This window comes from Schistocerca cancellata, chromosome 11, assembly GCF_023864275.1.
Source record: "Schistocerca cancellata isolate TAMUIC-IGC-003103 chromosome 11, iqSchCanc2.1, whole genome shotgun sequence".
Classification (NCBI taxonomy): domain Eukaryota; kingdom Metazoa; phylum Arthropoda; class Insecta; order Orthoptera; family Acrididae; genus Schistocerca; species Schistocerca cancellata.
The window spans coordinates 38637197-38651445 of record NC_064636.1 but is presented as its reverse complement, the minus strand read 5'-3'; the positions used below and the strand labels follow the sequence as shown (position 1 = coordinate 38651445).

Genomic DNA, 14249 nt, shown 5'->3' with positions numbered 1-14249 from the left:
GAAGATGCATTGTGCGACCTACACCGAATAGGACTAGGGATACTGAACGTGTACAGAGAACGGCAGCACGAATATTAAAAAGGTTTTTTTTTTTGACCCGTGTGAGAGATGTCGAAAGAACTGAACTCAGGAATGCTTCGAGATAAACGCAAACTAAACGGCGAAAGCATTCTTAGAAAGTTTCAAGCCTCAGTTTTTTCAGTGATGAATATAGCAATCTGGGAATATCGGTCACCTACCTACTGCTATTGTACGAGTATGGATCGCGAAGAAAATTAAGAGGAACAACAGCCTACAAAGAGGCGTTTAGTAATTATTTTTGTGGATGGAACTCCAGGAAGCCCAAATAACTAGTATAATGGAAAGTATCCTTTGCCACGCACCTCAGAGTCCAATGTATATGTAGATGTAGGAATAGAGATGGCCGCGACGAGTAGATAGGAGAAGCGAGGAATTGATGAGAAGAGACGGAGACAACCCGATTGGTGGTGTGTAGGTACGAGTAAGAGTGGCATAGAGGTAGCCTTTCTTCTGCAGTGAACTTTAAAAAGATGATGATGATATCTCGCGCAACTGTCTTGGCGAAAAAATAGAAAAATTCGGGCTTGCGCAGACTTGTACTCGCAAGTACCCACCGCCACACACCGACGTGTGTCTAGGCGGATTACACTCAGAGAAGTGCGAGAATCTGAAAATGAACAAATAATTTTCTTTCCTTCGCCTTTATTTTTCATAGCGACGTCTGTCTGACTGAAGAGGAAAAGTGCGTGGTCAGCTTGCGTCGAGCCGTGCCTTACCTGGTGGGAGGGGAGCGCCGGTACTATTGCGGGAATAGTGCGATGCCGCGAGTCTGCTTCGCGGCGTCCGCTCTGCCCATCCGCACTCGGGCACGTTCGGGCAAGCACTGAGCGCAGAGCGCCGAATTCGTCGGCGGCGCCGCTGCAGTTTGCCGCAACGCCGACGCCACTGCCGCCTGCCGGCCGCCAGCGGAACCTCACTGCGCCGCTGCCGCCATCTCCGCGCCCGCTGCATTAACTAGATGGGGAGGATGCTAAGTTCACCCAATCTGGATATGATGTGACGTCATTATGACGTATATACGCTTTAGTCGATTAACACACCTATCGACTTTTACGAACGTTCGAGATTCTAAACTGTCGTCAGCTAGTTGTTTGTTTTGACACGTGCGATTCTGAAAACAGCTCAGTGTGGCAGCGTATATGTATTTCTCAAAAAAAAAAAAAAAAAAAAAAAAAAGAATAGAGCTGGATATTAATAGAAATATTCCTGACCATGGCCTTGAAAACACCACGGACAACATGTTTCGTAAAAAAGTGAAGTCTTCTTATGTCCCGACCAGATTAGATTGTGTGATTGTTACGGTATATTGATAATTTTTACATATGGACCATCTGACAGCAACTGAATAATACACAATTTTAGTGCCATACGCGTTTCGCCTTTATTTTCTGCAAGGCATCATCAGTGGCCTGGAATATGTACATATGTTAGCTATTTTATTTACATTTTTGTCATTGTGCCTATAGGTTATAAACAGTTCTGGTGGTTGGTATTTCCTATTAAGTAGTAATGTTTTGAACTGTACTTACAGGTTTCGTGGACAATTTCCTATATATTACGCTTCTGTTGCATCTTTGGTGTTCTTCTTCTTCTTATAAACGCCAATTTGCGGTTTTTTCCCCATTCCACAACACTATGCACTGAACGCTTGTTTTAAAGCAATGTTTTGGTTTCTGTTGCCGACTGTCAAATGTTTTTGCCAAAGATCGAATGTTATTGCCAAACTTATGAGTGTAACTATTGAAGTATCTGTGGTCTGTTCGTGTATACATTTGTGTGTGCGTTTGTGTATGTGTGTGTGTGTGTGTGTGTGTGTGTGTGTGTGTGTGTGTCCAGACGGTATGGGGAACAGTTTTCTTTTTTTATTATTTTTTGTTTTATGTTATTTCCTTTACTAAGTGCAGTAGGGAGCCTGTGTTGATGTGTGTTTGTTCATTTATCACATGTTTGTTTTCTGCTATGGCTTTCTGGATGTGGTAGTTTTCTTGCATTTGTATAAGATATTTGTCATGGTTGCTTATTCTCATTATTTTCATTTCTTGTTCCATGTTTGTAGGATGATGGTTGTAGTGTTTTAAATGCTCTGCAAATGTGGAATGGTTTGTTTCATACTTCCAACATCTGATATGTTCCTTGTATCTTGTTTGAAAATTCCTGCATGTCATGCCTATGTATACTGCATCACAACTTTGACATTCAAGTTTATATATTCCTGATTGTTGGAATTTGTCTCTCTTGGTAGCTGGCTGGCTTAGGTGTGATTGAAGGGTTTGCCCAGGCTTATATGCTATTTTGAAGCCCTGTCTCTTTAGGATGTTTGCAACTCTGTGTGTTAGTTTATGTGTGTAGGTCATGGTGTACCATCTGGTTCTTTTCTGTGTGGTGTTGCCATTGTGTGTGTGTGTTGAGTGTGTTTGTAAGTTTTCAGCTTGTGAGTTCTTTTGTATTGTGGAACTGTTGTGTTTGTTTTTTATTTGTGTTTTTATTTTTTGGTTGAGCTTGTGTACCACATGTGTGTCATACCTGTTGTTCTTAGCTATTTGTATGATTGTACTCATTTCTTGTTCATAGTTTCTCTTGCTGAGTGGGATTCTGTTTAATCTATGTAACATGTGCCTTAGTGCTGCAAGTATCTGGCTGTGGGGGTGGTTGGATGTGGAATGTATTGTTGTGTCTGTGGCTGTTGTTTTTCGAAAGATGTTAAATGTATGTTTACCATTTTCTTTTTTAATTTTAATGTCAAGAAAATTTATTTGATTTTCTTTTTCTTTTTCAACTGTGAATTTTATGTTCTGATGAGCTTTGTTTATTTCTGAATGGAGTTCATCTATTTTTTCACTTGGCTCATCTACCAGACAAATAATGTCATCCACATATCTGTACCAATATATGATTTTGAAACTTTCATTTGTGGTTATCTTATCAAATATCTGATTTTCTAGGTAACTGATGAAAATGTTTGCTAGTGTTTCTGATATTGGGGATCCCATGGGCAGTCCATCAGTTTGTAGATAATATTCTTTCTCAAACTGAAAGTAGTTTTGTTCAGTTGTCAGTCTGAGCATATCTGTTATTTCTTTTATTGCGGCTGTGGTGAGGTTGCTGTGAGATGAGAGATTTTGTTCTATGATTTCTATTGTTTCTGTGATAGGGATGGACGTACACATATTTTCTATATCGAATGAAATCAGTGATGCTGTGTGTGGTACCTGTATGTTCTGTATGTTTTCTATTAGGTTTCCTGTGTTTATCACTGATCTGTTGTTTTCTACTTTATAGTGTTTTGTAACTAACTTTTGGAGGTGTTTGGCTATGCAGTATGTTGGGGCTTTCTTGAAGTTGATAGCAGCTCTCATTGGCATTCCATCTTTATGTACTTTCGGTTGACTGTGGAGTGTTGGTGCTTGTGGGTTTTTCTATGTTAAGTAGTATTTCTGTTTGTCTGTGAGTGTGTGTTCAATGTTTTTCAGTGTTCGTTTCACATTTGCCTGGAATCGTGTAATTGGATCTGACTTCAGTTTTTGTATGGCGTTGGTGTTTATGTATTCCTTGGTTTTTGTGATGTATTGCTCTTTATCCATGATTACTGTTACATTTCCCTTTGTCTGCTCTTGTTATTAATACTTTATTGTCTGTTAACTTTTGTTTTAACCTTTTCGTAGTAGCTGCTTCTGTTTGGTTGTTCTTATTGTGTGTCTGCTGTGTTTGTTTTATTATGCCTTTTATTTCTTCTTTTACTAGTTCTCTTGTCACTTCTATGTTTATTTCACAATTATTTTGTTGTTCTTCTCGTGTAAGGATGTATTCAGTTTCCACTATGAGATTTTCTATGTATTGATTGTTCACTTTGCTATTGGTGCAGTGTTTCAAACCTTTTCCCAAGAGCATTTTTTCATTTTCATGTAGTTCTGTCTCTGTTAAGTTAACTAAGCGTGGATGGAATGTGTGTTGGTGTTCATGTGGTTTCACATTTAAAATGTAAATGTGTTTTTGCGTCTTTTTTACTGTTAGTTTCATTATCTTCTGTTTATGTTTGGTTTGTAAATGTTTCATTGCTGTGTATGTGTTGTGTTCAGTTTTTCCTACTAGTGCCATGAAAACTGCGGCGTTTCCTACGTTTTTTGCCAATTCTAGATGAGTCTCATAGAGCATCGTGTTTAGGTGCTGTTTTCTCGAATAGAGCATCTTAATTTCATGTAGTAACCAATGTCGTTATACAAATGATTTCGACTTTTGTGCGACGGTAGAACTGTTTTTAACCTTTACATTAATGTAACTTGGAATTAAATCGTTCCTTTTTGCATGTTTTGTTGAATTTTGTATGCTGTATCGTCTTATGGAGTCTCAGATGTATTTTCTTGAACCTGTTGTACACGTTGACAGGGAATGCTCGACATAGCTGTATTGAGATCTTCAACTTTTATAGTCCTGTCTTCCTCAGTTGCGTGTAATATTACGGTATATTGATAATTTTTACTTATGGACCGTCTGACAGCAACTGAATAAAACACAATTTTAGTGCCATACGCGTTTCGCCTTTATTTTCTGCAAGGCATCATCAGTGGCCTGGAATATGTACATACGTTAGCAATTTTATTTACATTTTTGTCATTGTGCCTATAGGTTATAAACAGTTCTGGTGGTTGGTATTTCCTATTTCCCGCCCCCCCCCCCCCCCCAGTTCAGATCCTGGGTATGCTCTTGTTTGCATCCATTTCCTACGTAATTTCCGAATTATTAGAGTTATTTTCTTGCCTCCAAGAGTTTGTGTAGTATCAGAAGGCATCTACGTTTACAAAAATGATTCTAAAATATGCGCAAGTATGGACAAAAACCATGAATAGAGTGGCAAGCTATGCAATAAATTCGTGAAGAAACACTTGTGAAACTGGACAGAATTGCAGCTTACCACGTTGATATCAAAAGAATATAAACACACAGATTCACACGTAAGAAGCACAGGCATGTACCTCTACATGAAAAAGCGATCGACAGCTCGTTTATCGTTCTGTAGGCCTACTGTGTTTGTCATTGTCGCCTGTTGCCACAAGTGCGACCTTCATCTTTATATTATTCTAAGTGGGACTAGCAACTACCAAATAGTGGGAGACATATGCTGAAAACATTATAATGAGCTGATTACGTTACATTTCACGAAAAACCAAATATTTGAATAATTTACAAACAATCTGTCTGTAGGCACTTTCCTTGTCCCGTAATAGTTTCGCTTCTGCACATTCTGACACTTCACACGCTTTTGTAAGACACGAACAGCTGCACTTAATCTGACCACTTCATCGTCAAAGCAGGTCTGTGTTGATGATTCACACGAATCTGGCACTGATAGATGGAGAGTCGAACTGGCTGCTTCTGTGTCATAGGACTGTTTTACAGCTTTAGATTGACTGTCGAATCTTTGTGGCAGTTTCTTCTTCATCGTCAGTTGAGGGGTCTTATTTGGAATGTCAAACAGTGTGGGTACTGCATTCCAAACGAGTTCGTTATTGTCTGCGCTCATGAACTGGTTTTGTTCGAAATGTAGCGAACAAAAACTAATATTATTATACAGGTAAACTGGGTCTTTCTTCATAAGGTCTTCTCGTCTGCTATTAACTAGCCATTTTCTGCTCCTAAACCGAAACATTCATCATTTATACACACATAGTTTCCAAGTGAATCCTGACGGTACAGTTCAGTAACATGATGTTATATACCTCCCAGGATCCTAAGGAAACCTAAAAAAGGACAGCTGTGGTGTCTTCTTCCTGTTGCTGCTGCAATTTATTGCGCTACAAACGCTCCCGATGGTAAAAACCATTGTATAAATCAAAATAAACAGTCACTATTCGCTTTCACGATCGCGCCGAGCTCACAGTTCAACCTACCGGCCGCTTGGGGCGCTGTAGGCAACAAAATCGAGGCGAAGTGTCGCGACTGTTATGTTAGACTGTGATGTTACTGTGGCGTAGCTGACATTTTCGCCCACGTGACGGACGGTGACTGGAAGTTTTTATTCGAAGTCTATGGATATCAGCACAATATTAAATTTAGAAGGATGACAGCCATTTCTGTCCCAAGATTTCTGAGACAGCCACGCTAACTAGCTGACCATGTCAGACAGCAATTTCGCTGTGGCATGACATGTCAGTCTGTAGTAACTGAAGCGTATAGTTGAAAGTGCTTAAATATCTGTATCACGTTAAAATTATAAGAATTACAGCTATTTTGGTGCCATGATAAATATAGCACAGTCTGCAAAACAGTTTCCTGATAGTTGCAGTGGGACGGCCACAGTGGCCGTGCGGTTCTATACTCCATTCACCGAAACAAGAAACGTATTGTAAACACGGCAAGGAGCGTGACCACAGCGCTCTCGTCGAGGTGTTTACAAGGCAGGGGCGTCAGAAATTAAAAAATGAAAGTCGTGTTTTTTATAATTTGGTACCTGAGCATGATAAAGTGATCCTAGAACTACCTACCGACCCCTTTTTTTTTACATTACATTAAAATTTATTGTCACTGAAAAAGAGAAATATTTAAGCTTTCAGGAAAAGTTGTTTTTTCGTGTTACTCTATATTCATCACGCCATATCTCCTAAACTGTGTGTCGCACAGCAAAATTATTTTATAATTGCCTTCAGTACTATATTTTGATGACGTCCGCAAATTTTCTGAGCAATAGAGTCAGTAATTGTGAAGTAATAAATTAAAATCTCACGTCTGATGCAGAACTTTTACCAAATCATCATCCGAAATATAGTACGCGACAAACTTTTCCCCTTTAAATTTTTTTGTGGGGGTGTAAGTGAGAAAAGGTTCAGAAAGGTTTGAATTTAATTTTGTAGTTTTTTCGAATGCAATGGGTGCAACCGTTTGTCCTTTACGAGTGGAAACTCAAATGTGGAAATTAGACTGCATTATAGAGGAGATTGAGAGGAGCGGTTTGTTATAAACCTCAATGAAAACAGTTCAAGTTCGACAGAGTGAACCTTGTTTCGTCCTTTCTCATTATTATTACTGGTATTGTTATTAAAATTAACAATTGTGTGTGAATAAAGCGTTTTGTTAGCAACCTGAATGAAAATAAATCTGCTTCGACAGAATGAACTCAGTTTAACATTATTTTAACATTATTGTTAAATTTATTTCGTACATTGTTGCCCAGGTTTCTCACGGTCCGCTGTCACAGCTCGGCAGCCAGCCGAACGCCGCCAGCTGCAAAGCGTGCGGCAAGGATTTTCCACACCCCTACGTATCACGTGAACACCGAATGCTTTCTCTGGAAACGAGCGTAGTCGCTCACGTGACACTGTTTATGTTTCGTTCCAGCTCTCGGTGAATAGACTGTAGTCACTGCAGTCCGGAACCACGGGACTGCTATGGTCGCAGGTTCGAATCCTGCCTCGGGCATGGATGTGTGTGCTGTCCTTAGGTTAGTTAGGTTTAAGTAGTTCTAAGTCTAGGCGACTGATGACCTCAGATGTTAAGTCCCATAGTGCTCAGAGCCATTTGAACCAGTTGCAGGGGGCTTCGAGCAGCTACTTCGCACATTTGCCTCAACCAACAACGTAACGCGATTTTGTATGAGTGCTGACTATAAACTAATGAGAATGATGTGAAAAAAAATGTTGCTTACCGTTTTAGTCAGGTTTAGTGTTGTCTCCTGCAAAGTAGTTTCCTTCTGATTGCACACACTTTTTCCAGCGCTTCTGCCGTTGATGGTAACATTTTTGGAACTCATCTTCTGTAATATCCTCCAAGACCCTTGTCACAGTTTTTTGGACACCTTGTGTTGCTTGAAAATAGTGTCCCTCGACCGCCGTTTTGACTCTTTCAAAATGACGTACGGAGTCATATCTGGTGAATAAGGTGGCTGTGGTAGTACTGAAATTTGTTTAGAGGTCAAAAATTGCTGTACCAACAGAGCAGTATGGGATAGTGCATTATCGTTGTGCAGAATCCAAGTATCAGCAATGTTGGCATGGACACGAAGAACTCTTTTGCAAAGTCTTTCTAGTAATATTGGTTAACTGTTTGTCCAGGAGGCACCCACTCTTTACGAACAATTTCCTGGCCAAGTTGACATTCGTCCATGAGGTTGATGGTCGTCCACCGCATTCTTCATCTTCAACATTCGTTCTGCCTTCACTAAACATTTTATGCCAACGAAAAACTTCAGCTCTTGACATAACCTCCTCTCCAAAAGCCTTCTGCTGCTTACCCAATTTAACTCAAAAAGAAATGGCATATCATTACGCTGTATTATGTGGTTCCATTTCCATGATGAGAGACACAAACATGTGTTAACTTATTACAGCACAACTCAGGACTGAGCAGTTGCATCGATGTGCCGCTTGGACCAGAAGCACCTTATAGACGAAGTTCAAAGATATTGTGCCTACGCAAGCCTGCGGGGTTGCCACACCTTGAAAAGAAAATCAGTCTCATTACTCTGCTGTCGCACCTCATATATGTCTCAAAGGGAATGCCTCATTCTACACTACTGGCTATTAAAATTGCTACACCAAGAAGAAATGCAGATGATAAACGGGTATATTATACTAGAACTGACATGTGATTATATTTTCACGCAATATGGGTGGATAGATCCTGAGAAATCAGTACCCACAACAACTACCTCTGGTCGAAATAACGGCCTCAATACGCCTGGGCATTGAGTCAAACAGAGCTCGGATGGTGTGTATAGGTACAGCTGCCCATGCAGCGAGATGTGTAACCAATGGCACCCTGTACCATCGCGCCGAGTGATGCCGCAGTATGGCGATGACGAATACACGCTTCCAATGTGCGTTCAAGCGATGACGCCAAACAGGGATGCGACCATCACAATGCTGTAAACAGAACCCGGATTCATCTGAAAAAATGACATTTTGCCATTCGTGCACCCAGGTTCATTGCCGAGTACACCATCACGGGCGCTTCTGTCTGTGGTGCAGCGTCAAGGGTAACCGCAGCCAGGGTCTCCGAGCTGATAGTCCGTGCTGCTGCAAACGTCGTCGAACTGTTCGTGCAGATGGTTGTTGTCTCGCAAACGTCCTCATGTGTTGACTCAGGGATGGCTGCACGATCCGTTACAGCCGTGCGGATAAGATGCCTGTCATCTCGACTGCTAGGGATACGAGGCCACTGGGATCCAGCACGGCGTTCCGTATTACCCCCCTGAACCCACCGATTCCATATTCTGCTAACAGTCATTGGATGTCGACCAACGCGAGCAGCAATGTCGCGATACGATAAACCGCAATAGGCTACAGTCAGCCCTCAATCAAAGTCGGAAACGTGATGGTACGAATTTCTCCTCCTTACACGAGGCATCACAACAACGTTTCACCAGGCAACGCCGATCAACTGGTGTTTCTCTATGAGAAATTGGCTGGAAACGTTCCTCATGTCAGCACGTTGTAGGTGTCGCCACCGGCGCCAACGTCGTGTGAATGCTCTGAAAAGCTAATCATTTGCATATCTCAGCATCTTCTTCATGTCGGTTAAATTTCGCGGCTGTAGCACGTCATCTTCGTGGTGTAGCAATTTTAATGGCCAGTAGTGCAGTTCTAAGTTCTAGGGGACTGATGACCTCAGATGTTTTAAGTCCCGTAGTGCTCAGAGCCGTTCAAACATCTGCTGCTCTGGGTCATTAAGGGAGGGTCAAATGCCTCTAAGAACTATGGAACTTAACATCTGAGGTTATCAGTCCCCTAGACTTAGAACTACTTAAACCTAACTAACCTGAGGACATCACACACCTCCATGTCCGAGGCAGGATTCGAACCTGCGACCACAGCAGCAGAGTGGTTCCGGACTGACGCGCCTAGAACCGCTCGGCCACAGTGGACGGCAAGGGAGGGTCACCACGTTGTACAAGGCTAGACGAATTGCCTGAAATGTGGTATTACCGGCGCACTGCTGACATCTACATCTACATTTATACTCCGCAAGCCACCCAACGGTGTATGGCGGAGGGCACATTACGTGCCATTGTCATTACCTCCCTTTCCTGTTCCAGTCGCGTATGGTTCGCGGGAAGAACGACTGTCTGAAAGCCTGTGTGCGCGCTCTAATCTCTCTAATTTTACATTCGTGATCTCCTCGGGAGGTATAAGTAGGGGGAAGCAATATATTCGATACCTCATCCAGAAACGCACCCTCTCGAAACCTGGCGAGCAAGCTACACCGCGATGCAGAGCGCCTCTCTTGCAGAGTCTGCCACTCGAGTTTGCTAAACATCTCCGTAACGCTATCACGGTTACCAAATAACCCTGTGACGAAACGCGCCGCTCTTCTTTGGATCTTCTCTATCTCCTCCATCAACCCGATCTGGTACGGATCCCACACTGATAAGCAATACTCAAGTATAGGTCGAACGAGTGTTTTGTAAGCCACCTCCTTTGTTGATGGACTACATTTTCTAAGGACTATCCCAATGAATCTCAACCTGGTACCCGCCTTACCAACAATTAATTTTGTATGATCATTCCACTTCAAATCATTCCGTAGGCGTTCCGCACGCATACTCCCAGATATTTTACAGAAGTAGCTTCTACCAGTGTTTGTTCTGCTATCATAGAATCGTACAATAAAGGATCTTTCTTTATATGCATTCGCAGTACATTACATTTGCCTATGTTAAGGGTCAGTTACCACTCCCTGCACCAAGTGCCTATCCTACTGTGAATCTCGTAATACTGAGTTCCCTAACGATTTCGGAAACTGAATGTCCCATGCAACTAGCTACAGCTACCATTCTAGTTTCAACCTCCGTCTCGTGCGGACATAAACACGCCGGTAATTTTTTCACACTAATCATCTCAGTACAAATGAGAGTTGCACCAGTGCACTGCCCTCTTATACCTCGTGTACGTTGGAGTTCCTCCATCTCGATATGTATACATCGCTATCCAAAGACGTCCATCACCTCGGCACACTGTGCACGCACAGCGAGTAAAATTTCGTCAGTTCGCTATTCTTCATGCTGTTGCATCCCAGCGACCACCTCATTATGTGTGGCAGAGAGCACTTCCCGTACGTCTATGCCTTTCTCACAAGGGAACCTCCCCATCGCACCCCCCTCAGATGTAGTTGTAAGTTGGCACAGTGGATAGGCCCTGAAAAACTGAACACAGATCAATCGAGAAAAGAGGAAGAAGTTGTGTGGAACTATGAAAAGACTAAGCAAAATATACAAACTGAGTAGTCCATGCGCAAAATAGGCAATATCAAGGACAATGTAAGCATAGGTGCGCTGTGGTCCCATGGTTAGCGTGAGCAGCTGCGGAACGAGAGGTCCTTGGATCAAGTCTTCCCTCGAGTAAGAAGTTTAATTTTTTATTTTCCGACAATCCAGGACATGTTCAGATTTGCTTGGCCATATACAGGATTTGACGGTCTACACAGGGAAAAATATGAAAACGTTAAAAACATGTGTTTTGACAGAGCACAGGGAAAACTGTGCGACTGTGAAACTGTTGCATTCATTTGTTGCAGTTTATGTGACAAACTCTTATGTTTTCATCACTTTTTTGGGAGTGATTATCACATCCACGAGAAAACCTAAATCGGGCAAGGTAGAAGAATCTTTTTACTCATTCGCCAAGTGTACAAGTTAGGTGGGTCGACAACATATTCTTGTCATGTGACGCACATGCCGTCACCAGTGTCGTATAGAAAATACCAGACGGATTTTCCTGTGGAGGAATCGGTTGACCTATGACCTTGCGATCAAATGTTTTCGGTTCCCATTGGAAAGGCACATCCTTTCGTCTACTAATCGCACGGTTTTGCGGTAAAATTTTCACTTGAGGGAATACTTGAACCAAGGACCTCTCGTTTGCTCACGCAAACCACGGGACCATGGCGCCCCTCAGCTCATGTTCTTCTTGATGTTGCCTATCTTGTGCATGGACTACTCAGTTTGTATATTTTGATTATTTTTTTCATAGTTCCACACAACTTCTTCCTGTTTTCTCGATTGATCTGTGTTCAGTTTTTCAGGGCCTATCCACTGTGCTAACTTATAACTAAATCTGAGGGGGGTGCGATGGGGAGGTTCCCTTGTCAGTTTCGAGACACGAATGCTGAGGTGTGGAAGAATGGCGGTACTTAAGACTGCTTATGAACCCAAATCTCTATGAATTCATCTTTGTGGTATATACCGGAGATATGAATGGGTGAGATCAAGGGGTGAATTCAACTTTTGTAGGTGCACACTCTCTCAGAGCAATAGACTACATCGTGATTCGGAATTCCTCTCTCGCAGCGTCTGCCATCGGGGAACGCTGAGCATCTGCGCAAGGCTGCAGCGCTTACCAAACGTACCTGCCTCCCTCCTTTGGCTCGCACCTACTTCCTCTATCAAACTCTATCCATATTTTTAGGGCTCCATTCCTCAGTTGGTAAAAACAGAGCGCTTATTGGTCCCTACGTTTTCTGTCTGTCTCTCTGTGCATCTGAGAAGACCCCTTGTTCTTAGGGACAGGTAGACATATCAAGCTCAGATTTGTTGCACGTACTAAGGTGTACTGATCCATGGCGGTGTACGAAAGTTAAGCTTCCAAGTCAATGCACTTAAGACATGCGAAAAACTTTTTGCTACTCGAAACACACTCATAAAAATCTATAGGGTCTATTGTGTATTTAAACTGGGGACCTAGAAACGACGGAGAGGCTTCGTGCTGCCGTAGTCCTCAGTGATTCACAACCCCACAACAGGCCACAACAGTCCACCCACCCCACCGCCGCCCCACACCGAACCCAGGGTTAATGCGAACAACTTTTTGCTATTCGAAACACTCATAAAAATTTATAGGGTGTATTGTGTATTTAAACTGGGGACCTAGAAACGACGGAGAGGCTTCGTGCTGCCGTGGTCCTCAGTGATTCACAACCCCACAACAGGCCACAACAGTCCACTCACCCCACCGCCACCCCACACCGAACCCAGGGTTATTGTGTGGTTCAACCCCCCCCCCCCCCCTTGGAACGTCTCATACCAGACGACTGTAAACCCAAATGTTTGCATGGTAGAGTAATTATGGTGTACGTGTACATGGAGACAATGTTCGCGCAGCATTCGCCGACATAGTGTGACTGAGGTGGAATGAGGGGAACCGGCCCGCATTCGCTGAGGCAGATGGAAAACCGCCTAAAAACCATCCACAGGCTGGCCGGCACACCGAACGTCGACACTGATCCGCCGGGCGGATTGGTGCCGGGGACCGGCACGCCTTCCCGCTCGGGAAGCAGCGCGTTGGACCGCGCGGCTAGCCTGACGGGCCAGTCTACAAGGTACTTGGCATTGATCTAGAATCGTGAAATTTGGCAAGAAGCAATTGTTGTGGACTGACAAGACAGCCAGTCCACAGTGACGGGTAACCGAAAGGCACGCCTTTACACACGCCGGCTGGCGTTATGTCTGAAACAGGATACGTAATGAATGCTATAAGAAAAGTACGTAGCTGCTGGAATACTTAACTTTATTTCATCATTTGTATACAGCATTCTTGATGATACAAGTGAGACTCTCTCTAGATATGGTTAATGGCGCCTTGCTAGGTCGTAGCCATGGACTCAGCTGAAGGCTATTCTAACTGTCTCTCGGCAAATAAGAGAAAGGCTTCGTCAGTGTAGTCGCTAGCAAAGTCGTCGTACAACTGGGGCGAGTGCTAGTGCGTCTCTCTAGACCTGCCGTGTGGTGGCGCTCGGTCTGCGATCACTGACAGTGGCGACACGCGGGTCCGACATGTACTAATGGACCGCGGCCGATTTAAAGCTACCACCTAGCAAGTGTGGTGTCTGGCGGTGACACCGCAGCAATCTTTCACAGTATAAGTAAAGGGAAAAAAACGAAAATTGTTAATTTGCAATTAATCACATAATTTTTCTGCCATTTCAAACTTACATTGCATTCGACATCCGTCAAAAATCTAACGAACTACTACTGGGATTTTTACCTGGTTTTCAGTAAAAGGTAGAGTGAATCACGAGGGAGGTTTGCGTATACAATTTCGAATTAACTGGCTAAGCTACGATAAAGTGAAGTACGCCACTGCTGTCAAAATGGTGTCCTTACCATCTAGCAGTGGTAGGTGAATGGCCACCCAGCTGCCTCCTATGGCGTGTACAGCATCTGTAATGTCAAACGATAGAAATAC

At 43.0% G+C, this 14249-nt stretch overlaps 1 protein-coding gene across 1 annotated transcript in view; it reads right to left on the bottom strand.

Moving 5' to 3' along the window:
• The window catches only part of LOC126108622 (probable cationic amino acid transporter), a 663130-nt gene extending 662240 nt beyond the window's left edge, over nucleotides 1-890 (bottom strand). The window contains exon 1 of the mRNA XM_049913934.1: nucleotides 798-890. The gene's annotated coding sequence lies outside the window, so the exon portion shown is untranslated. The remainder of the gene's footprint in view (nucleotides 1-797) is intronic.
• Nucleotides 891-14249: the final 13359 nt, after the last annotated feature.